The sequence below is a fragment of the Populus euphratica genome, unplaced genomic scaffold, assembly GCF_000495115.2.
Source record: "Populus euphratica unplaced genomic scaffold, PopEup_1.0 scaffold260.1, whole genome shotgun sequence".
NCBI lineage: Eukaryota > Viridiplantae > Streptophyta > Magnoliopsida > Malpighiales > Salicaceae > Populus > Populus euphratica.
In genome coordinates this window covers 186,525-212,236 of record NW_011500142.1, presented here as the reverse complement: position 1 = coordinate 212,236, position 25,712 = coordinate 186,525, and the positions used below count along the sequence as shown (strand labels likewise).

The 25,712-nt window shown below is 26.4% G+C and overlaps 1 long non-coding RNA gene across 1 annotated transcript; it reads right to left on the bottom strand.

The window, feature by feature from the left end:
• Positions 1-8,864: 8,864 nt before the first annotated feature.
• On the bottom strand, positions 8,865-9,749 carry LOC105110681 (uncharacterized). Its single transcript, XR_839515.1, has 2 exons — positions 9,581-9,749; positions 8,865-9,216 (listed from the first exon to the last, which is right to left on the bottom strand). It is a non-coding gene; the product is annotated as an uncharacterized LOC105110681 (long non-coding RNA).
• Between the last annotated feature and the right edge of the window lie 15,963 nt (positions 9,750-25,712).

Sequence of the window (25,712 nt, the reverse complement as noted above, 5' to 3'; positions counted from 1 at the left end):
AGTAGGAGGAGTAATAATAATAATAATAAAGAGGAAGAAGAAGAAGAAGTTGATGAGAACTTTGAGATGAAAGATTAACGTAAGGATTAAACAATGATAATAACAAATGTCAAGGTTAGAGGTTCCACTAATGGTATGTCAAACAAGTATAGTATAAACTCTTATTATTGAATTGGAAACCACACACAAAGGAGGTTCCAATCAGATTATAAATTGTTAACATCATTATAGTAGTTATCTTATTCGATTAATGCTAATACTTGTAAATCTCGTCAAGCATTCATGATTATAACTTATGTTAACAACAAATCAAGTTCCTTTCATAGCTCAGGTGTCGGTTATACCATACAGTATGGGCTATGAGAGTGCCAAGTATTTGTTGTACCAAGTGTTATACAACACAAATCTAGATTAGTCATTTAACAAGCAAAGTATTAAAGAGTGAACAAGATAACAAAAACAAAACATATTAGTATCAAACATTAAAGTCTATATTGAGTTTATACTATACTTATTCTTACACCATTACTGTAACTTTTTTTCACTTTGAAATAATAAACTTAACTAAATATAATAAAAGAGAGAAACATAAATAAACAAAATAAGAACATAAATAAGATAAAAGTTAACTAAGTAAAGGAAAGGAAATGAGAAACATAAACAAGATATTAATATAAGTAAAACTTAAGCATTATAATAAAAAGAGAGTAAGAGGATGATCTTATCTGAAAACCAAGATACCTAAATGCATGACAAATACCTCATTTTGCTCTCGTTCATTTTTTCCATTTTATTCCTCTCATTCTTTCTAAACATTTCTTGTTTTTTTTTTCTTGTAATCTCTTGCTATAATTTTATCTTCATCTTCAATAAATTATAAGGTATGTATTGTGATTCAATATACTTAATGATTTTTTTCATCTTTTCTTTGTTATATTAACAATATATTTTTGTTTTGTTTTTTGTTTTTTGGTATTGTATGTAGATAAAGTCTACAAATAAACACACTATTAAGATAAACATTTTTCATTCCAAAAGTCTATAGTTTTGTTTTTTAATTTGTTGTCTGTTTTATCATTTGCATTACCATAATAATTGAATATTTTATTGAATTTTAATTGCTTTTGTTGAATTTTCATTCTAAATGTTAATTGAATATATAGGATTAAATTTAATTATTTTATCTCAATTTCACTATATTCTTGTGTCATAGAGTGTATGATTGTTTCCATGAATTTTAATTGTTATTGATGACTTTTTATAGATGTTAGTTGAATATATGGAATTAAATTTTTTTTCTTTATTTTATTGTTAAATTTGTATAGATGTTAGGTTATATATATAGATTTCTTTATTGAAAAATATGAAATTTTCGGTATAAATAAAATAAAATAAACTAGTTTATGGCTTATATATTGTCAATATTTGCATGTTTGAAAACTTTGGGTAGTCTCTATCATAGGGAAGGTGCTACCGAATTTGTTTTAAACAATCGAATTTGATTATGTAATTATTTGTTCAATTTGTATAGATGTGTAGAACTGAAAAACAACTCATCTCTAACATATGATCGCAACTAGTTTTTCTAACAGTGAGGATGACATGGCCTTAGGTTTCAATCAAGAAGAGGCACTTACGCTGACTTGCGATGCTGCCTATTCTAGCGTGGTTTCACAATATAGAGATGGTGTGCCTTTACAGCAGTGTTAATTCACTCGCAAGTACGAGGCACATTGGAAGGACGACATTTCAATATAAGTTTATTGTGGTTTTAGTTTTTTTTAACTTATAACATAATTTATGAACAACTAATTAATATTTCATTAATTTTATTTATTTTCAGATTTAGAAACATTGACTACTCGAGTAATAACATCAACATTTGAATCATCAATAAAGATTCCATTATTTCAATGGAATTAGGTTTCTATAAATCCTGATTGGAGACCTTATATCAATGAATGGTTTTAAAGATTTGAGGTTCGTGTTAACATATAATTTTATTTATTTTAAATAAGTTATTATTTTTATTTTAAATAAATTATTTATATACAAAATAAATTCAAATGGGATAGTGCGTATGATATTTTTTTAAAATAATTATGTTTTCAAATCTAATATGTCATCAACTCATACAAAATTCATTGACAAAAATAGGTTGCGTGATTTTTGGCATGAAACTTAAAAAAAAACTAAAACATATGCTAGAGATAACAATATACAAGACTAGAATAATATGATGGTTTGGAGGAATTTCAAGCCGTCATACATCCTAGAGGATATATAGCTACAATATCGAGCCCATGACTTCTGAATAGACACTCATAGTCTAGTGCTGACAACCAGAACCAGCAAATTCATTATTTAGTGATCATGCACACCGGTGGCTCCATTTCATCATTGCATATGCGAAGTAGATGATAACATTAATTTTAATAAAATTTATCCTTAATTAATTTAATATTATTTATAAATATATTTAACTTGCAATATTTTTTTCCTAGCAGGCTATATCTCTTGGGCATGAGCTCAGCCTAATGTAGCTATTTATGGAGAGGCACATCTTGAGTGCAGACTATCAAGAAGGGTGCAATAGTTTATTGACGATCGCATTCAATACTTCATAGTATGTTCGTTCAACCATTTTATTTTGTAAGTAATTATTTTCTTGAATTAAATATGATGATTTTTTTTTTTAATTTTCAGGAGACATATAATAGACAGTTAAGGGATAGATACGGGGATGATCCTTTGACATACCTAGATTTTGATCCAGATTTGTGGATGGAGTCAAGATCATCTAATGGACTTGATAAAAAATAGTTGTACGAATTCCCTAACACTATAGTAGATAACTTGCGGGTAGCCCATAGTGATTCAACCGTTGAGAGCTCCCAATTAGTATTGAGCACCCAGCCTAAGTAGATCGTGGTCTTGAAACAACAATATCAGCAACTCTCAGCAGATTATGAACAACTCCGCTAGCTGGTCATGGGCATGAGATCATATAAGGTTGGTATGTATATGCTTCTTTTTTAGCCATATGATCCTGGAAACGATTAGCCTCCTCCTCCTCCAATTCTGTTATTATTCTAGTTTAATTTTTTTTTGAAACACTTTAAAATTGTAATGAATATTTGGATGAATATTATTTAACTTTATTTTTATATTTTTAATGTTTTATAAAATTTTATTTGCTTAATTTTTTTTACTATTATTCTAATAATTTTATATTATTTATTCTATGCAATTTTATTTTTAAAAATATTTTTAAATTATAATTGACAGATTTACAAATGGAATTATTTTGTTGCTATTTCATAGAGAGTTGCAAAATATTTACTACATATGCCACAATCACCGATGACTCTACAGACAAAATCTGTCCTTCGGAACTTCATAGAAAGTTGTGAAATATTTACTAAATATGTCATAATCACTAACATCATAGTCAGAAAGTTGTGAAATATTTACTAAATATGCCATAATCACTAACATCGTGGTCCATCGGTGATTTACTATTAGCAATCCAGAAAAAATAGATCCTTTGGTATATTTCCAGTAGAAATTTTTTTATTTTGCTCGCATTTTTTGTTAGTAAGACCATTGGTTATTTTTTTTACTAACAAAAGTAGCAACCAAACATGGAATCATCTACGAACGGTATTCTGACAAACAAATTCTGTCGGGGAAGTCATAGATAAAATGGTAATCTTACACCGATAAAAAATGATCGTCGGTAAAACTACTAAATATTGTAGTGAAATTCATGCTTCGACCTCTTACCAAATATGATTGTTTGCTTTAAGATGAAAGCAAGGAGCAATGCATGCTATAACATGTTGTAAAACTATGTATCATGGAGCATACAATAATATAACAATATAATTAATAAAGAGGAAATAAAACATATAAGAACAATGAAGATTAGGGGGATAAAAAGTGATCACTTTTATTTCATTTGAATTGTAGTTGCATGTGCGTATCCTTTACTTTCAACAATGCTTCTATTTATAGGCACATGTACATAAATACTTTTAAGCTCAAAGATCATAAGAAGATGTAGATTATATGAATTTGGAGATATTCAAATGAACTTCATGATGATGAATAAACATAATAATGAAGAGGTGAAAGAAGACATCTAGACATCCACATACAATATATAATTTTATAACAATTTATTTATTTTCAAATCATGTCAAATATTACTACCCTTTATTTTTTCTTTCATTATCGTGATATTATTTGATTGGTATAAAAATAATATATAACTAGTATACTAACTATACTAATTATTAAATAATAACTATACTAGTAAATATTAATTATACAATTTATTTATGCTTGAAATTTTTAGTAATTTTTTAATTAGAAAAATCAATTTGACTTGCTAGTATTAAGAAAAAAATTGCAAACTTTAATACTAATATTCAGCTAAACATCTTATAGCCTATTTAGAAGGATACTAATTAATTATAACTAAAAGTGATTAATATTTTATTATAGTGAGAGTTATTGTAGGCTATAAGTGCTTTTATTATGGACTACATTGTTGGGATTTGCTCTTTGCTAAAAGCATTGTAGATTAAGAAGGCATAATGGTAGGGTTGTCCTTGCCATAAAGAGATACAAATACTGCAAGGGGGTGGGGTTGTCTTTTTTAGTAAGGAGAAAATGGTCAATTCAGATTTTGATGGGGTTGCACGACCTAGGAAGCAAACGTCTGATGCATAGTTTTAAACTAGAACACTAGGGCCATACCCACATGCCTTGCAGCAGTCTAGGAAATGGGCACTATGTTGTGTTTTGGGTCACAATTGCAGCTGGGAGTATTGCCTTCTCTTCCAAAAACTATTGGGTCTAGCTTCTAAGACAATCCCAAAACATTTCCAAAAGGAGTCAACAATATTGCAACTCTTTATGGGCTCTACAGTATTTATAACCCAAATAATATTATTTTTAATATGAATATTATTAATTATAATAAAAATAAAAATAATAATTATAATTAAAAGTACTAATATAAAAATAGTATTATTTATATTATAAATATTTTTTTATTATAATTAAAAGTATTAATATAAAAAAATAATATTATTTGTGTTATAAATAATATTATTTTTACTATAATTAACAATATTAATCTAAAAATATTATTATTTGTGTTATATATAATATTATTTTTACTGTAATTAAAAGTATTAATAGAAAAAATACTAACAATCGTGTTATAAATATTATTATTTTTATTATAATTAATAGTATCCATATTAAAAATAATATTATTTGGGTTATAAATACTGTAGAGCCCTGGGAGGGTGTTTCTCTATTGTGTTTTGGGTTAACAATTACGGCCGGGGACATTGCCTCCTTTGCCAAAAGTTATTGAGTTTGACTGCCAAGCTAGACCCAAAACACTTCTAAAAGGAGCCAACAAAGTTGTGTCTCACTGTCTAGCAGGATCCAATCTGCCATACCAAAAACAATTTGAAAGGGGGTTGGGTATGACTACATAACTAAACCCATCGATCTTAGGTCTGGTTATGCTGCCACACCGAAGGATATTGTTATTTGTATTATAAATATTATTATTATTAATATTATAAATATTATTTTTTTATTATAATTAAAAGTATTAATATAAAAATAGTGTTATTTGTGTTATAAATATTATTATTTTTATAATAATTAACAATATTAATATATATAAAAAATTATTATTCATGTTATAAATATTATTATTTTTATTATAATTAATAGTATTAATATTATAAATAGTATTATTTGTGTTATAAATATTATAAGAACTTAGGTCAGACGAGTTTAATATTATTATTAACATTGCATATATCATTAAATTCATTAATATTATTAAATTTGTAAAAAATATTATTACTATAAAAAAAATATAGAATTGATTTAAAGAGTAAAATCAATTATTATTGTTATTATTATTATTAACTTAGATTAGATATCCTTTTTCAAACCCAAAAAACTTAAGACTGGAATGAGGTATCTCCCCAAGGATCCTAGGTGTGGTTAGAGTACATACTCAAATCTTTTGGGTCTTACAGTATATCTAACCCAAGATTATTGGTTCTTCGTTAGGATCCAATTCCCTTGGGCTTTATCAGGATCCAATGTTCTTGGGTTTGGTGTCAGAATCTAAGGTTAATAGATCTTGCGCGAAGACCCAAAATTCTTAGGTTTTGGATTTCTAAATATAAGTATTTATATTATTATAAATATTGTTATTTCTATTATAATTAAAAGTATTAATATAAAAAAATATTATTATTTTTATTAGAATTAATATTATCAATAAAATAGTTAATAAATTTGAAAAACATTATTACCAATATTGAAAACAAATATAGATTTGACCTAAAATGTAAAATTAAAAATTATTATTATTACTACCACCATTAATAAATTTTTAAAAACTATTATTATTATTGAAGAAAAATCATAATTTTTTTTGAAAGATTAAAACACATAAAAATTTAAGTAAATAAATTAAATATTATGATTAATATTATAAATATTATTATTAGGTTTGATATTACAAGACTTAATATTTTTGAGTTTAAGATTGCAGCTAAGCTCAATGATTTTACATCTTAAATTTTTATAATATTTTTTTATTAAAAATAAAAGATGAGCATGTGTTATGCACGGGCAGCATAACTAATTAAAAACTAAACTAAATAATTTACCACCTTTTAATATGATCAACGACTTAAAAAATCATCAAAGATCAAATCTTTTTTCAGTAAATGAGTTCAAAGAATAATGCTCTGCATATTATTATACTTTTGAAGGCAATAATGTAATTCTATGTCTATGTCAGTCCATCTCCCCTTACATTAAAAAACAACCTCTCTCTTCTTTTTTTTTAACAACCCTTTTTATAATAATTGAGGTGATATATCATATAAAAAAGCTACTGCAATAATAAGACAAGTAGCAAGAGAGATTACAGACAGAACTGAAAAGAGCTAGGTATACAAGCATATAAAGATAAAAATAGAAGAGCCAAGAACCCACAGCAACCAAGGAGGCAAGGACGATGCAAGAAGGGGGATGAAATCAAGACTTGCTAGTCCAACTCAGCAAGCCTTCAGAACCTATAAGCAAATCTAAGCCTGAGTAAGAAGAAAATTCTTTCCGCTGATTTTAACCAAAGAGAAAGATGATGTAATATCAGTTCAGAAACCGAGTTCCAATCCGGGATAACATCTTCAAAGATTGCTTGAATTCTTGCCAAATAAATGCCCCACATGATACCATGATCCAAAGAGAAAAGAGCTTTACGTTGGAACTTGCCATAAGGACGCTCCACTGTGTCATAAGAGATTCCAAAGAACTAGGCATACGCCATTGCAAACCTATCCAAAACAGAAATTTGGTTCGTAACTTCCAGACTTCATGACAGTAAAGAAATAGATGCTCAATATATAGTTTCACTATCAGAATTACAAAAAAGACATCCTACTATCAAAGTCAATTAAGTTTCTTCTCACAAGGAAATCTCTAGTGAATAGCCTACCATGAGGAGCCCACCATGTGAAAACTTCTATTTTTGGAGGGACTATATCTTTCTGAAGAAGATGAGAGAAAGAGGACACACCTGGATAAGTAATTCTGTCAATGAGTGTGTTACAAGATTTGACTATGTATTTGCCAGTTTTCTCCTTTTCCTAAAGTTTCATTTGTTTCGTGTTATGTTTAGCCCCGCATCAAATGGTTGAGGGACCATTACATTTAATTTGTAAGAGAAAGTTAACTGTCCTTTTGAAATATGTCTGCTAGATGATAGCAGTATTATTGAACAAAAAAAGCAAGAAAATCGGGACAAAAAAAGAAAGTTGAAGATCTGTCTGTATTTTTTTTAGCTCATTAATTGTTGGGTAATTTCTAGACATGTTATTCTTCGTTCTGAATAATTGAATCAAATATTGGTAATGTGAAAACTGTTTATTTTGATAGCAAATAAGGTTATTAGTATTATAAATTTTTTTCAAATATTTTTTCTTTAATCTTGTTATATTTCAAGAATAAATTATTCTTAATAATATATATGTTGTAGTTCTTAGTTAAATTTAAGAAAAAATAGTTATGCACTTATTATTTGTTGATAGTGGAAGTTTTTTAGTAAATTATGGTCCTGTGGTTTTTTTTACATTAGGTTTTCAACGTAAAAATCTTGGTATTAATTTATATAATTGTTATTTTATATTTGTTAATTAATTATTTAATCTTGATTTTAATTGAAAAAAATTAAAAATTATGAATTATGAATTGATCTTCTAAATTAGTATCCAGTTATTTATTCCTAGTTTTTCTAACATTTCAAAGAGACTATGCAGCAGCATTCTGATAAGAAGATTCAGATGATCCTGTTCTCGAGTTCTCAGATGCCTTTTCCAGGTTAAATTCCCAGACCACAAGTCACGATTCCAAGACCCCATCTCAAGAAAGAATTGTTTTCCTAATGTTACGTGAATAATACTTCGTTCATGAAAGCAATGTTAACATTAAAAGCAAGTCTTGATTAACAAAACCATGACTTCAAATAAGTCAAGGCATTAGCTGGTATGATTGACATAAAAAAAGAAAAAAAGAAAAAGGAAGCAAAACATAAAGGAGTTTCGCTTACAGCTGTTAAACAAAGCCAAAAAACCAACGACTCAAATTTGAAGACTGAATGGTTGCTAACTAGTCTCCTGTAAAAGAAATATTTAAGTATAAAAGAAGGCCAATCAGCTAAAGAGATAAGAAGCAGAGATGAGAGGCATTAATGGAAAGTTGAGAGTTGCTACTGAGATCGCATCCGCTGAGAATCGGCCGAGACATATATAAGTATTTAAGTATCATCCTTGAAGACATAAATATTTTCTTAAAAACACACGGTAACTTGTAATTTACTCAAAGATAAAGATCTTTCTTACAAGCATCATTAACTTAAGAGGTACATATAGTAAGAAAAAAAATTACAAAATACAAACCCCGCAAGTATAAATAAATGTTCAAGGTCTTATGATTCAAGGACGATGACAACAACATGGGATGCTCCTGCCTTGTAGCTCTATGCATGAATGGGTCCAAGCGGCAAGTGCAGAAGTGGAAACATGCTCTGCGTTTGGTTTGGTTCTATGAAACTGGCTTCTGGGGGGCTCATCTTTCCTTTCGATTTCCTACTGACCCATCTATCTGCAAATTAAAACCATCCATTAATTAGGAGCATGCATGTGACTCAGTATGATAATAAAAATTCATTCCTGGTCAAAACAAGAAAGGAAAGAAATCATTTAAAATGCCATTATAGATGTTAACTGCCGTGGCATATCCTCAAAAGAGCTGCATAAAACATTTGCTTTGTTGAATCTTTTTTTTTTTTTTGGCTGATAGATCAGAGATGAATGGTTTTATCGGTAGAAAGGAGCAATTACTTCCAGATTTACAAGATGGATATATGCAAAGATAGCAGAAACATCTGTAAATAGCAAGTGATGAGCATATGGTGACTTGAGAGCCCTGAGGAGCCACAGTAACAATGAGTTCTCGAAACACTAACCTGCATAGACCAAATATTGCTGTATGAAGAATGCTAAAGCACAGAGAACTAGTACCGTGAAATAGTGATAAGAGAGGAAATACATAGCTTCCAGATTTCTGCGTGAAAGTAAGATGCTTGGCAAATGCCGGCCTTCTTAACCTGGCTTATGTAGAGAAGGATTGGTTAACTTCACCCCAGTTTTAACCCGTATGGGAAAGGTTCCGTCCACTAAAAATCATTAATCTAGCAAAGAGAAAGAAAGTCCAACTGCGGGCTCCCCGAGAGATAGGTGGAATCAAAAAATAAAATTACAAGGGTAAAATTTTCAGTTACTTTATTATTTAAACTAAAAATATAAATATTATTAAAGAAAAAGCTGAAAAAAAAAATTCTTACAGGGATCGGTACCCTTACCAGCCCTCTAGTCTCCGCCCATGCCCGAGACCACAATTCGCAATTAAGCTGGGACCACAATTTCATATCATATAGACCAAGAGAGTGTTTGGTTATATAATTATTTCTGTGTTTAAAGTAACTAAGTAATTTACCTGTTTGGTAATCTTCTAATAGTAAATTTTTACTAGTGGGGCTTATTATTAATTGCAGCACAGCTACGTAGCAATTTGCTGTTTTTTAAGCTAGAAAACTCATAAACAGTCTATTGTTCATAGGTCTTTTTTTTATAAATAGTGGAACATGTTGTATTGTTCTGGTTGGACTCGTCCAGTTTAATGCTAAAAATACATTGAACCAGGTCTGATATAACAAAATAAAAAAATATTTTTTATTTTTAATTATATTTTATTTAAAAAACTAGTGTTAAATATTATTCAATAACATTATATAAATGAGACAAAGATCACTTGATGATGTAATATTTGTAGAATTTGATCATAATTCCAATTTTATTCTTATTATTCTTAATTATATTTTACCTATATTGTTGCGCTCTTAAAAAATTTAATGGAATAACAAAAAATATTTTATATAAACTATTATTTATTTCATAATATAATAGTAATAGTTAAATTTATAATATTTAAATTAAAAATCATCAATATTAATATATATTTTTAAAAATTATTTTATGACCTTAATTTCAAAATCATTCTTAACCAAACACATTAAACTATTTTTTTTCAACTTCAATTTCAACCACAGTTTTAATCAAACACCTTTTTTTTAAAAACCAATTTCAACTAAATGTACTTTTTATAAAATAATTTTTTTCAAACCACAATCATAATAGCTACCGCAATACTAATGTCCAACAAGCCTTTTTTTTTTTTAGGAAAATAAATTTAATTAGAATAATTTAATTAAAAATAACCATAAAACTATATTTTAAATAAAACAATGTTGAACAATAATATCAATAAAGAAAAATTAAATATCAATTCTCATTATTTTTTTAAACTCATAATTTAGGTTATCAAACTAGAAGCATTATATATAAAAAAAATTGTAAAAAGATGGAGAATAATTTAAAAAATACTGATAAATTTTTTAATATTGAAGCACTAAAAAAGTTTTGGAATATGTGCCTTTTAATTTATTGGTGACAACTTAATAAATATAGAATGAGATTTTGAAAAATTTTCATTGATTTATAATAAAGATACTCTTAAGAAAAAAAAAACTTCTAGCAAATGGCTCTAATCTTATGTTGAGTACAATAACTCTTTAATTTTCATGGCCAAATCCTTGAGCAAAAGTAATAAAAATATAAAACTTATGGAGATTAGTTATTTTGTTAAAAGTATATCTTTTAACAAGTTGTATATTCAAACACATGAAAAAAATATCATTTTTAAACTGGAATGATATTTCATTGATTTTTCTTTGATTCACTGAAGCATTTATCCATATATTTATTGTTTTAGAAAAAACAATTTAAAGGTGTTGTCCATTACATATGAATATATTCATTTAAGAGGTTAAGAATTATACATATATACTAATTAAATTTATGTTGTTTTTAATTTTTAATTTAAAACAATCATTTAATTTTATATGTTCCATGCTATTAAACTTTCTATTTTGAATAATAATTCTTATATATTTCTATTTTCACTATTACTAGTTATTTATTATTATATCCCCATTAAATTATATTTCAAAACTTTACACGTTCATTATCTATTGGAAGGGAGATGAATTAACATTTGTATTATGTCAATATGGATATTACAACATATTTCAATACTTTTTCCATCCACAAATGACTAAATCTTTAATCCTCTTATTTCTTTCCTAAAACAATATCCATTTTATAGTTCAAAATATTTATAAATAATTATTTAAAATATTTATTAAATTTGACAAAATTTTGGTGTAGTTTTCTTGATGATGTAATATTTGTAAAATTTGATTATAATCCCAATTTTATTCTTAATTATATTTTACTTATATTGTTGCGCTCTTAAAAAATTTAATGGAACAATAAAAAATATTTTATATAAACTATTATTTATTTTATAATATAATAGTAATAGTTAAATTTATAATATTTAAATTAAAAATCATCAATATTAATATATATTTTTAAAAATTATTTTATGACCTTAATTTCAAAATCATTCTTAACCAAACACATTAAACTATTTTTTTTCAACTTCAATTTCAATCACAGTTTTAATCAAACACCTTTTTTTTTTAAAACCAATTTCAACTAAATGTACTTTTTATAAAATAACTTTTTTCAAACCACAAACATAATAGCTACCGCAATACTAATGTCCAACAAGCCTTTTTTTTTTTTAGGAAAATAAATTTAATTAGAATAATTTAATTAAAAATAACCATAAAACTATATTTTAAATAAAACAATGTTGAACAATAATATCAATAAAGAAAAATTAAATATCAATTCTCATTATTTTTTTAAACTCATAATTTAGGTTATCAAACTAGAAGCATTATATATAAAAAAAATTGTAAAAAGATGGAGAATAATTTAAAAAATACTGATAAATTTTTTAATATTGAAGCACTAAAAAAGTTTTGGAATATGTGCCTTTTAATTTATTGGTGACAACTTAATAAATATAGAATGAGATTTTGAAAAATTTTCATTGATTTATAATAAAGATACTCTTAAGAAAAAAAAAACTTCTAGCAAATGGCTCTAATCTTATGTTGAGTACAATAACTCTTTAATTTTCATGGCCAAATCCTTGAGCAAAAGTAATAAAAATATAAAACTTATGGAGATTAGTTATTTTGTTAAAAGTATATCTTTTAATAAATTGTATATTCGAACACATGAAAAAAATATCATTTTCAAACTGGGATGATATTTCATCGATTTTTCTTTGATTCATTGAAGCATTTATCCATACATTTATTGTTTTAGAAAAAAAAATTAAAGGTGTTGTCCATTACATATGAATATATTCATTTAAGAGGTTAAGAATTATACATATATACTAATTAAATTTATGTTGTTTTTAATTTTTAATTTAAAACAATCATTTAATTTTATATGTTCCATGCTATTAAACTTTCTATTTTGAATAATAATTCTTATATATTTCTATTTTCACTATTACTAGTTATTTATTATTATATCCCCATTAAATTATATTTCAAAACTTTACACGTTCATTATCTATTGGAAGGGAGATGAATTAACATTTGTATTATTTCAATATGGATATTACAACATATTCCAATACTTTTTCCATTCACAAATGACCAAATCTTTAATCCTCTTATTTCTTTCATAAAACAATATCCATTTTATAGTTCATAATATTTATAAATGATTATTTAAAATATTTATTGAATTAGACAAAATTTTGGTGTAGTTTCCATATACGAGGTCCTACTAGAAAAATTTATCTTGCTATATCCTACACAAAACACATTCATATAGTTTCCATAGAGATACCTCAAGCATATTATCAGTTTATTTATTCTCAATTTTACTATTACCATTTAAATCACAATTTCACATAACTCCCTAACAATAACATAGTATCAAATCATCATTTACATAATCTATATAATTTTCAAAAGACATATACATATGATATGCAAAGAATGAAACTAAATGTGAGACAATTTAAGTTAGTTGCTTGTAAAATGATAATAATAAAAATTATAAAAATAGAACTAATAAATCCTATTAACTATACAAAAGGTGAAACATATGATAAAATCCCATTTTTCTCTTTGTTTGTAATTACCATAGACTATATTAATACCTGACTATCATTGATTATTATTAATATTTTTAACTTTTAACTATTATACAATATCAATCTTATGGTCTTATTTTCATGAGAAACATCATCATTTACATTAGTTTGCTTTGGATATAGAAATCTTACCATTCATTTGCTTCCATCCATGACAACAAACTTAATATTCACTGGTTTCATTACAAGGCTGTAAGCTTAATATTCATTGTCTTTCATCATAGACAGCAAGCTTGTCATTCATTAGCTTCCATTCAAGATGGAAAGCTTTTCATTCATTGGCTTCCATTGGAGATGACAAGTTTGTCTTTCATTTCACATTTTTATTCACCTTAGTTTTTTTAACACCATAGTACAATAATATAAATTAAAGAGATAAGGTGTTAAGCATTTATCTACTTCTCCTGTTAATTTAGCTCTTTTAACTTAAGATTTAATATTTGATGCTTCTTTTCATTTAAAAAGAGGGACCATTATTTGTATATAAAATACTATCATATGAACCAAAATTGATGTCAATGCAATTCTAATGACACTTTACTTTGTATCATTATATTTATTATCTTTAACTTCAATATATCTAAATTTCATGATTGTTGTTTAATTGTTTAACACAATTTTCCATTCAACATTTTATAACCATGAAATTTCCAAGTTTTTCATATTAACAATGTATCGCTAAATTGTCAATTAAATTAATTTCTTATTAATTTAAATATTTTTCATAATCTCACTTAAACCTCTAGTTTTTCAAATTTTGTTATTCCTTCATTCCTCCACATGATTGACCTAACCTTTAGTTTTCAATTAAATCTGTAAGTTAATATATTTTTTATATTCTAATTAACGCAATTTTCATATCCACTTAGAAATTTATCATCATTTTCCTATTATCATAATTTTCCATTCATAAATCCAAAATTGAAATGTGTTAGAAATTTCAAATTTCAAATCATATAGATATATCCTACCAAATCTTTTCCAAACATTATCCTTCTAACTATACATACTAAATTTATATATCATTTACAAGGATTAAAGTCAATTAAACTACTTCCCTAAAACTACATTAATGGTCAGCCTTAGGATTCCTTTTTGTTTTTATGATTTCTTATTTAATTGTTTATGAATTTACATTAAAAACTAGTCAGTCTAACTTAATTAATAAATTATAAATCAATAACACAATTTTATAAAATTTTCATATATACCCTAACTTACAATATACTAATAAAAATTAATTAAAATTTGGTAAAGTAATTGGCTGGCCCTAATTCTTCTATACCACCATGATTCCTTCTTCATTTCTCCATGGATTTGCATCTCTCATAACTTATTCTAACCCAATTCTTTAATCTTGATCAATTTTGCAAATTCTTCAAATTTCATCAATGAACTCTAACTCAAAAATTTGAGATTTTGATCAAAATCATCTAAACTTCACTCAAACTTGAATAAATGAGTTTCAAAAGCTTTACCTGTTAATTACTTCAACTTTAAATGCCTTCCTGATTAGTTTCCACCAACCTTTCTTCCTTCTTCCATTTCAAAACTGTCTCTTAATTCCTCTACTCTCTAAACATGTTTTCCTCTTAAAAATTGCATTGAAAGTTTTCAAGAAAAATGGGAAAATTTAAGCTTCATTTTTTTTTTAATGGCTGTGGTTACTATTATAACTAAAAAAAGGGAGTTTTGACTCATTTACAAAATATCATTACTAATTGTCTCAATGTTCTATTACATTACATTATGCATTTTGTTCAATTATTGGCACTTATTAAATAAAGAAATCTAGATAGCAGGTGATTTTACACCAAAAAAATATGAATTTATGTACTATTTTATTTACTTAAATCATCATGATTTTTAACTAATTCATTGGAAACTTTTATCCATAATCATAATATAAATTTTCCTGTACATTTCCTTCCTTTATGATTAAAAACTATACGATTGCACACAAAGCTTATAATGACGGTTAAAGTTATTTGCATGTCAAATCATACATTAATTTATTTGAGGTTTCCTTTATATTTTTCTAAGTATCTTTTCCTTAAATTTACAAAAATTCTTTCTTTCAAATAATTTTATGCAATTACCACTAGTTAACATTATATTTATCAATTTTATTACTTTATCTCATCTTAAATTTAAGTTAATTTACTAGAGATGTTCATCTCAAATCACAAGCTTTTTCTCATTATTTATCATTTCTCAATTAAGAATTTCCCTATTTAGATTAATTTATCGATTTTTTAGGCTAGTAGTTTTCACATGTTGTCCACCCAACTTTTTTTAAATAGTAGGCCATATGTCCTCTAGTAATTTACACATGTTGTCCACCCAAATTTTTTTAAATAGTAGGCCATATGTCCTCTATTATTGGAGATGATGTGCCACTTACTAGATTATCTCTAGCCACATAAAATGGCTTAAAAGTCAAGCTTTGCCCCTTTAGTCCTAAGAAAGCCCATTATCAATCATTTTTCTCGTGAAATGGAATCAAATGACATCAAGATTGATCATTTTAGTTATCATGATATGAACAACCGATAACTTTCTTCTTTCTTTACTATTTTTAATAACTTTCTCTCACCTCTCTCAAATTAGAGACTTAGATATAAAAAAAAAGTTTTGGATTAAAACACAAAAGTATCAAACAAAAGGGATAAAGGATAAAATTTTTGCAAAACTATTGAGGTAAAAATGATCAAAAAACAACCCATGAACAATGTTGGAAAAGAAGTTCTATCTTATTTTTATTGTCAATTTTAATCCCCTATTTTAACAAGAAAAAAATAATTTTTTTCTTGTAGAATCAAACATTAACCCAATATAGAGAATTTTTTTTTAATGTTTTGAAAACCTTATAAAAAACAATTAAGCAAATCATTAAACTCTATTCCTATTTAATATAATTTGAAAGCATGAAATTAAAAAAAAAATTATAACTAAAGTGGAAAAAATTACGAAAATGTTTTTTGGAAAAATAATCCAATTGTAAATTATTTTTGGCAAAATAACATAGTTTAGGTTTGTTACGTTTCTAAAAAAATAAAATTTAACTAATCTAGCTGTTCTGAAACCCGACATATAAATAAGTCACGATTAGTTGCCTACAATACTTGAAACATTCAATACAAAGTTTAAATGACCAAAAAACCTCTCCCATATACTAATAATTATTATCAAGATATTCTTTATGCTTCTATTCAACAACTATTCCAAGATTTATGTCTTTTATTACCAACAAACACCTTGATAATTTTTCAAATGACTCCTTATGTGAACCAAAATACTCAAACACATTTTGTTTTGCAACTCATGATTTATCATATAATGTTTTATACTTGTAGTGCAATTTTATTTCTTCTTGAATGGTTGCAACCATCACTGAAAGGTTATTAATCACAAGGGTTGAAATATCATTAACAACAACATATACATTAAGTTGATGGTGATATTTTTGGATAAAAATTAAGGCACATGTGTATGACCCTTTAACTTTGCTATCTATAATAAACTCAGTCTTTTAAGGTATCCCTCATGTAATTACCACTTACATTTTGGTAATTGCACACATTGTAGTTGGACAAAGATTGAGGTTGATCATTAAAATTGATATTCAACTAAATATGCAATGTGTAATTATTTAACTAATTTAACTAAATTATTTTTACAAGTCAATGCTTGCCAAACCTCAAAATCAGAGCCTCTAGAAAAATATCTACAACTAAATGCTCAAATTCAAAAATAATAAATGCAGTTTCAAAAACACCTCTCAATTTAGGAACAAAATGTATTGTTTTATCATCAACATCTAATATCACATTTAGGTTTAACATCTTATTATCTTCATCATCACTAGGTTTAAAATAGTCATATCTATATTGATTACTAAATGAATTGTTAAATACATTATCATTATTTTTTAGCAAATCATTAATTAACAAACTACTTTACCCTTTACAAACTAACCTTGGAGGACTAATGAATTATGATGCTCTTAGACCTATTCAATCAGAAGTTAGGACACACAAAAGATTTGATAAACTACTCACATATAATGCTATCATCTTTAATTCACTTTGGATAACATAATTCATTATTGTCTTAAAATTATAAACACATACAATCAGTACAGTAAAATATTGATATTCCCTAACTAGACACCTCTAATTTATATCAACCATAATATTATTATAATTTCACCCAAGTCCAAGACATATAGTTTTATTTATTTTTAATATCTACATATGACATACCTAAATTACCATTTAACAACATATTGCTCCCACTATAATAGGTGAGACTACTATTCACAACAGGAACATTAATATCACCGTAATAACATAACATAAAGATGTTATAAGACATTTTATAAAATAAAAAAAATATTTTGATACCGGTCATTTAGATATAATTTAAACTAAATCGCATTAAATCAACTCTAATTGCCAAAATTCATTGCAAATTCAAACCAATTCAAACAAATTCCTAAAATTTAATGACATAAAATCCAAGATTCAACATAATTCATGATATTAAACCTAATTAATATTTCAATTGCATGAAATGAAAACCCATATTCATAGCAAATTAAAATTATTCAAACAAAATACCAAATTCGACAACTTATTCACAATTCAACATAACATATAATTCTTCAAAATTCTACCAAATTCATGTTTTATTGCATGAAATTGCCAAACTTAATTGATAACATTCATAGTTATTCCAACCAATTAACACAAAATTCTTAATTAGGCAACTACATCAAATAAAAGTCTAATTGATGATATTCATAGCTAATTTATCAATAATTCAATAAACCCTAAATTCATCCGAGCTTTAAATATTAATTTTATTATAATAAAATCAAACACAAATTAAATATAAAACCCATATAATTAATAACAATATAGTATATTTACCTTATTTGTAGGACTCAAAAGTGTTAGCATGATGGTGACATCAACAACATAGATGATTTTTAGTGATTTTTAAAGAAAAAAATATTTTAAAAGGCTTGAATACTAAGATAGATTCGAGTTTTGGGTGTTAAAAAAAAAGTGATTCATAGACATTTTAGATAAAGCCTATTTGCATCATTTTTAAAGAAAGAAGAGTTATACATTTGTGTTATTTAATCTAGATAAAAATTTAAATTTCACAATATATTATGTTTCATATGCATAATAAGTTAAATTTTTACTATTTAGAAGCTTGACATGTGGTTGTCATGCTTGAAAATAGTGGTATTTATTAAATATTGTATTTTTTAAGCATGATAAATTTAAATTGTATTATTTTGTTAATTTTTTTTTATTCCCCTACAAATTTCAAATGTACTGGGCTAATTAAAAAAAAAATATTGCAATACAAAATGTTTTTCCTTGCGTGCTGCATTAAAATCCACAAACGCCTTGAGTTTCTTGTTAATTGAGTGAAGGCATCGTTTTCAGCTAACGTTGACTTAATAAGTGAGGTAGCAAATCCAGCGCAGCGGTTGTTGGGTTCACTTATGGATAGTTGTCTGGAGGCCGTATACAGTTCATCCGACAAGAAATCAATTCGTCTTGACAAGCAGGATGCAGAAGAGAAGGGCCACCATTGACAACTTAAATGGCGGAGACAGTTTATAAAATCCAAAAAAACTTTAATGAGTAGAGAGGACAAAATTAGATACTATTGGCACTTGAAGGGGAATATACGGATAACGCAATTTAAATGGCGCAAACAAGCTGAGCCCTGATTTATAACCTTTTAGTATTATTTCCGGAATATACGGATAACGCAATTTAAATGGCACAAACAAACTGAGCCCTGATTTATAACCTTTTAGAATTATTTTTTAAAATATTTTTTATTTAAAAATTATATTAATAATATTTACTTTATTTTTTAAAAATTATTTTTAAAATCAGTATATCAAAATAATTTAAAAATATATTAATAAAAAGATTAAAATTTTTCAAAAATATTTTTAAAACGTATTACCTCTTCATATAAGTTTAAAGATAAAAATTATCACATTAATTTTTTTTTAAATACAACCCACTAATGCTAATAACAATAATTTTTATTATTAAAAAATAACCACACCTAAAAATTTCAAATTCCTAACCAATGCTAGGGGACTTTCTCAATCCTTTCTATAACTCATGGGCCAAAAATGCATAAAAAACAAGCTTTCAAATCAAATTAAAATTATGAAGATTAAAACCCATTTTTTCTAAGAATTTTAGATTGATTATGTTATTTTTCTTTGTTTTGCACTTTAGTTTTTTTAAAAAAAATTTGTCTGTCCTTGAAGTATTTTGGGAAGCTGATCAATAATTTGGCATTAAAAGCTGTGATTGAAAACAATAATTGAGGATAAAAAAACAATTGAGTACCGGGAAAGCAAATGGATGATGAAGCTACAGTAAAATACTTAGGTGTTTTAATATGTTTAGTAATTGTGGGATTTTGTTTTGTGGTGTATATCATTCTATTTACATACATTTTCTATTATGAATTCTTAATATCAAATTATTTGTTCATATTTTCAATTGTGAATCAAAACAAGATATTATTATACTACCATTATTTATAATTCTTTATTTTATTTTATATATTATTTTATTAAAATTATAATTATAATTATTTTTAATCACACACTGTTTAAAAAAGAATAATTAGATAAAATTGTCATTATGTTTTTTTTATGTATCATATATAACCTTTTATTTATTTACAATACAATTTCTAAAAAAAATATACATTTACTTTAAATTACACTATATTTTAGAACGTGTGGGAAAAACATTATATATTTACGGTAAAAATAAACTCATTGCATTATGAATTACACGGTAAATATAGAGCATTTGCATTGTAGATGATACTATAGTACTAGTAGGTATTATCTTTTCTGTTTTTTTTTTTATTATAAATTGTTGTTGGATTGTTAGGTCCGGTTACCTAGCAACATCTAATAGCATTGGATCCTGTCTTCAGTTGAGCTCTGATTAAATTATTCTTATTGAATTTATCACGTTATACATAAGTTATTAATATATTTGTTTTTGCATTTAATTTTTTTTAACTTAATTTAATTTTAAATATTTTAAATTATTTTTTTATGATTTTGGATTGTTTTGTTATGCTGATTTAAAAAATAAATAAAAATATTAAAAAATATTTTTCAATACTATTCCAAACAAAAATAATATTTTAAAAACAACTACCATTGAAATCCTCATTGTCGAGTAATTGCAGATCATTAATAAAAGATCTTTATATTATGAAGTCATTCTCATAGTTGCACCAAAGTACATGATTTGTCACAAATAAATAAATAACAGCCAAGAAAATAAAAAATAATCCCTAAAAAGATTGGGTTCTACTAGGTAGCCGAACCTAATAGCGTTGGGTCCTGCTAAAGCAAGACTAATAACATTAGGTTCTTTCTGAAGCTATTAGTATGTTTATTTTTGTATTTAAAAAATACTTTTAAATTTTATTTTATTTTATTTTTAAGTTAATTTTTTTTATGATTTTGGATTGTTTTGATATGTTGATAAAAAAATCAAAAGATATTTTTAAAGATATTTTTCTATACAATTCCAAATAATATTTTTTTTAAAAAAAATTAACCACTATTAAAATACTCATCATCAAGTAACTGTAAAACCGTTAATAGAAAATCTTTATGGTAAGGAGCATTCTCACAGTTTTACAAAGAACATAATAAAATAAAAGGATCTATCACAAATAAATAAATAATTTAGACCAAAATATATTAATACATGGGGTTCACAACCAAGCTAAGAAAATAAAACTTAATCCATACTATTATGTTGCATGTCTATGTAATAAAACTATGTTTGCATATTATTTGGCCATGTTGGGCAGCCGAATCTAGTAGCGTTGGATCCTACAACCAGAAAGACCTAATAATGTTAGGCCCTACTACAAGTAGGACCTAATAGTATTGAGTTTGATATTGCCATCAAAACCAAGAGCTCTAGCTTGACCGCTAAACCGAAGATACTTAAAATATTCTCTATACTCTTTATTTTTTTATATAATTTTTTTAAAATTTTTATTGAGCCGCAGCAGAGTGCAAGTTAATATACTAGTACAATAAAATGCACATTGTATTAGCATTGGAACACCATCACCGATCCAACACCTTCAAACTAACTTTTAAAGATGTTAGGAATCATCACATGCATGGCGAGTTGATTAGGGATGGTCATGTGCTGCACATGCCAGCTTCAACTCCTTCATTTTGATTTTTTTTATTTTACCTTGGTTTGTATTTCTTTTCTATGTGATTAGTCATTGATCTACCTATTATTTGAAAAACAACATATAAATATTTGATCCTTTATTAGTCTTATGATGGATTTGCCTAATTTATTTTATAGCAATCAAATAAAAATTATTAACATTCTAGCGCCATTAATGAAATGGATAATTGAAAAACAAGAGAAATATTGTCTTGGTTACAAGGAAATTAAAAAGAACAAAGCCAAACAGATGAGAACGATATAAATAAAATAGTTTTAATCCATTTTAAAATTCTCTCTATAACTCTAAAAAGGTCCGAACTTTTATATATAAAGTTGGCTTCAAAACTTTTCAACCATAGAGCAAGATGGTAGAGAATTAATTCAAAGGTTGAAACCTAATCTTACAATTGATCCTTAAAGACCAATTTATTCCTAACTAACCAAATGGCCCAAAATATTCAACTACTTGGCAAACAATTACTTGACTTTGAAATTTTCCTTTCATAATACCACTCCACTGAGTTAACATCTTACTAGTACTTTCCCGCATGCACCATTGAATACTTAACCAATTCAAAAACTTGTTCCACAAAATCCAAACATGTTTGTATGATAGGAATAGATGATCGACCTTCTACAAAAAGCACAAATTGCATTCTCATAACCAGTTAAATCTCTATTTGCAACAAATCCTCTTATACATAATTTGCTTTGAACTAGTAACAAAAAAAAATATTATTTTTTTGGTGGGGTAATACCATTCTACAAGATGAAAGAGAAAGAAGACTCATTAGGGTAATATTTCATGTTAATGATTGTTTGATTTCACTAAATAACAATCTTTTGGCTCATTACTCTAAACTCTCGTGTTAGACTAATAAGGCAATATAATAACTAGATTTATTTGTATTTTTTTTTCATAATCTTCTTTTCCATATGAACTACCAAGCAATGGTATAACTATTTATAACACATAAATCAGCCACTATTATTTATGAAACTCGAGATATAGTAAAAGCCAAGGGACAAGAATTGTAGAGGTGTTTTAGCTAACTAGTAATATAGCGAAAAGAGAACTGCTTTCCCATATCCTAATTTGAAGTAATAATTTTTTTTTAAAGCATTTTAAATAGGGCTAGGAGAATTAAGAATCCATGTATCTAATAAAGAACAAAGATAGGCTTATAACACTTATTTAAATACTCCTACTGTATGTGTTTCTCATAGTTTCTAAAGCTATTTGAATAACATGACTTTGTTTTTTACAATAAGAGAGACCATACCTAGACCACCCCAATTCTTTTCTTTAACTTTTTGCTTCCAAGACACCTTACAAATTATCTAGAGTCAGAGTTTCTTATAAAAAAAAATCATCTCTAAATAGAAGTGATTGTCTAAATAACACTAATTAGGCATAAGAAAGATAAACATATAGTACAAAGGAAAAGAATTCAACACTGATTTTATTAGAAAAACACGACCTGTCATGCTAAGTAATTTTCCTTTCCACGTGCCCAGTTTGGCACATATTAGAGCTAGAACTGGTTTCTATATATAAAGCCTTCTTGGGTTGGCTTACAAAGGAAGTCTTAAGTAACTAGTAGGGAGTGTCACTTTCACAAAAAAAAAAATTTCTATACTAGTCATGTAATACGCATTAAGGTTGATACCTATTAGTGAGTTTTTTTTTATTAAAAAAAATGACTTGAAGGCTTGAATGAACCATCTGAGAATCCTCTTCATATAAAGATATTGGTTGTAATCATTTGGTATAAAAACCAAAGTATCATCAGCATACTGTAAGTGGCTAATAAAATCACATTGACCATTATAAATACCTTTCAAAAATCCAGTGTATAAAGCCTATTGGAACATAACTGACAATCCCTCCATCTTGATATAAAAAAGAAAAGGAGAAAGAGGATCTTGTTACATAAACCCTTTTTGGACACTAAATTCTTGATTAGGAGATCCATTGATAAGAATAACAAGTTGACAAATTAAGAGACATACATGGATAAGACTTTTCCACTTGTAGAAGAAACCTAAATAATGTTGGAAAAAAAATTATAATAGAACAGAGGAGGGGTTACTACTCACTTGATTTTAGTGGAATACAATACACTAAATAATGGTACTCTCACACCTTTCATTATTAAATTCATACAATATATATAAATATTATAAAATATCTTTTACAATCGTCAAAGTACTTCATTAATATTAAACTCTTCAATATTTACTTTAGAATTATAGTATTTCTGATGTTCATGAATATTTATCATAACATTAACTTCAATACACATAATCTTAGTAAACAAGTTTAATAACTAACATTCTCCCCTTTAAACTTGTTCCATCCATCTTCATGATTCTAAGCTTTTTTCTGCAAATAACAGAAAATATCAGTTTTTAATGGCTTTATAAAAATGTTAGCAATTTGTTCATGAGTTTTGACATGAACTAACTCCACATCGTCTTCTTTTATGTGCTCCTTAATGAAGTAAAATCAAGTATCAATATGTTTTAAATATTCATAACAAACTGGATTCTTGCAAATGATATAGCAAACTTGTTTTCAACAAAGATTTGTGTAGCCTTGCTCTGTTTTTACTGCAAATCTTTCATCAATTTCCTTAGCCATATTGCATGACATACACACGATGCAGTAGAAATGTATTTTGCTTCACATATAGATAACGCAACAATAAATTGTTTTTATGATGTTCATATGAAAGTTGTTTCTCTCATAAATAATACAAATCCAGTTATGCCTTTTCTATCTTCCAAGTTTCCTGCCCAATTACTGTCATTGTATCTTGTAATTTCAAGATTATATAAAAATGAATAAAACAATTCATATCTTGTTGTTCCTTTAACAAAACAAAGGATCCTCTTTGCTTTCTTCAAATGTGAACCTCATGGCTTCTCCATATATGTGTTAATCAAGCCCACTCCAAATAAAATGTACATGTTCGATAACATAAGCAACCCATAATACTTTTATAGTATATAGGATTAACTAAGTCTTCTTCTTCTTCAAACCTTTTATTGCATACTTGGTTTTTGAAATGAAGATTCCATCACTGCACTACTTCACCTTTAATCTTAGAAAATAAGCCATAAGACCTGAGTCTATCATTTCAAATTCCTTCACCATAAATTACTTAAAGTCTTGGATCATAGTAGGATCATCCCTTATGAAAAGTATATCATCAACATATAAATAAGCAAACATTACTTTGCTATGTAAACTTTTCTTCACATATGATGCATGTTTATAAGGACAACTTGTGAATCCTTTATGTGAAAGGTAGCCATCAATTCTTGAGTTTTATACTCTTGATGCTTGTTTAAGCCTATAAAGAGCTTTCTTCAATTGCAAACCTTTTTTTCTCTCTCTCTTTTTAACACAAAACCAATTGGTTGTTTTACATAAACTTCATTTTTAAGGTTGTTGTTCAAGAATGCTGACTTTACATATATAATATGACCAAAAGATTGATATCTTCTGCCAAGTGCAGGAGTGTCGAAGTAATACATAAATCAGCAAGACCGGGATCAAACCACAAGGAGGTTAATTGTACAAATTATAAATGACAATAATACAACAATAACAACAACAACAACAACAACAACAACACTAATAATAACAGTAGTAGTAGT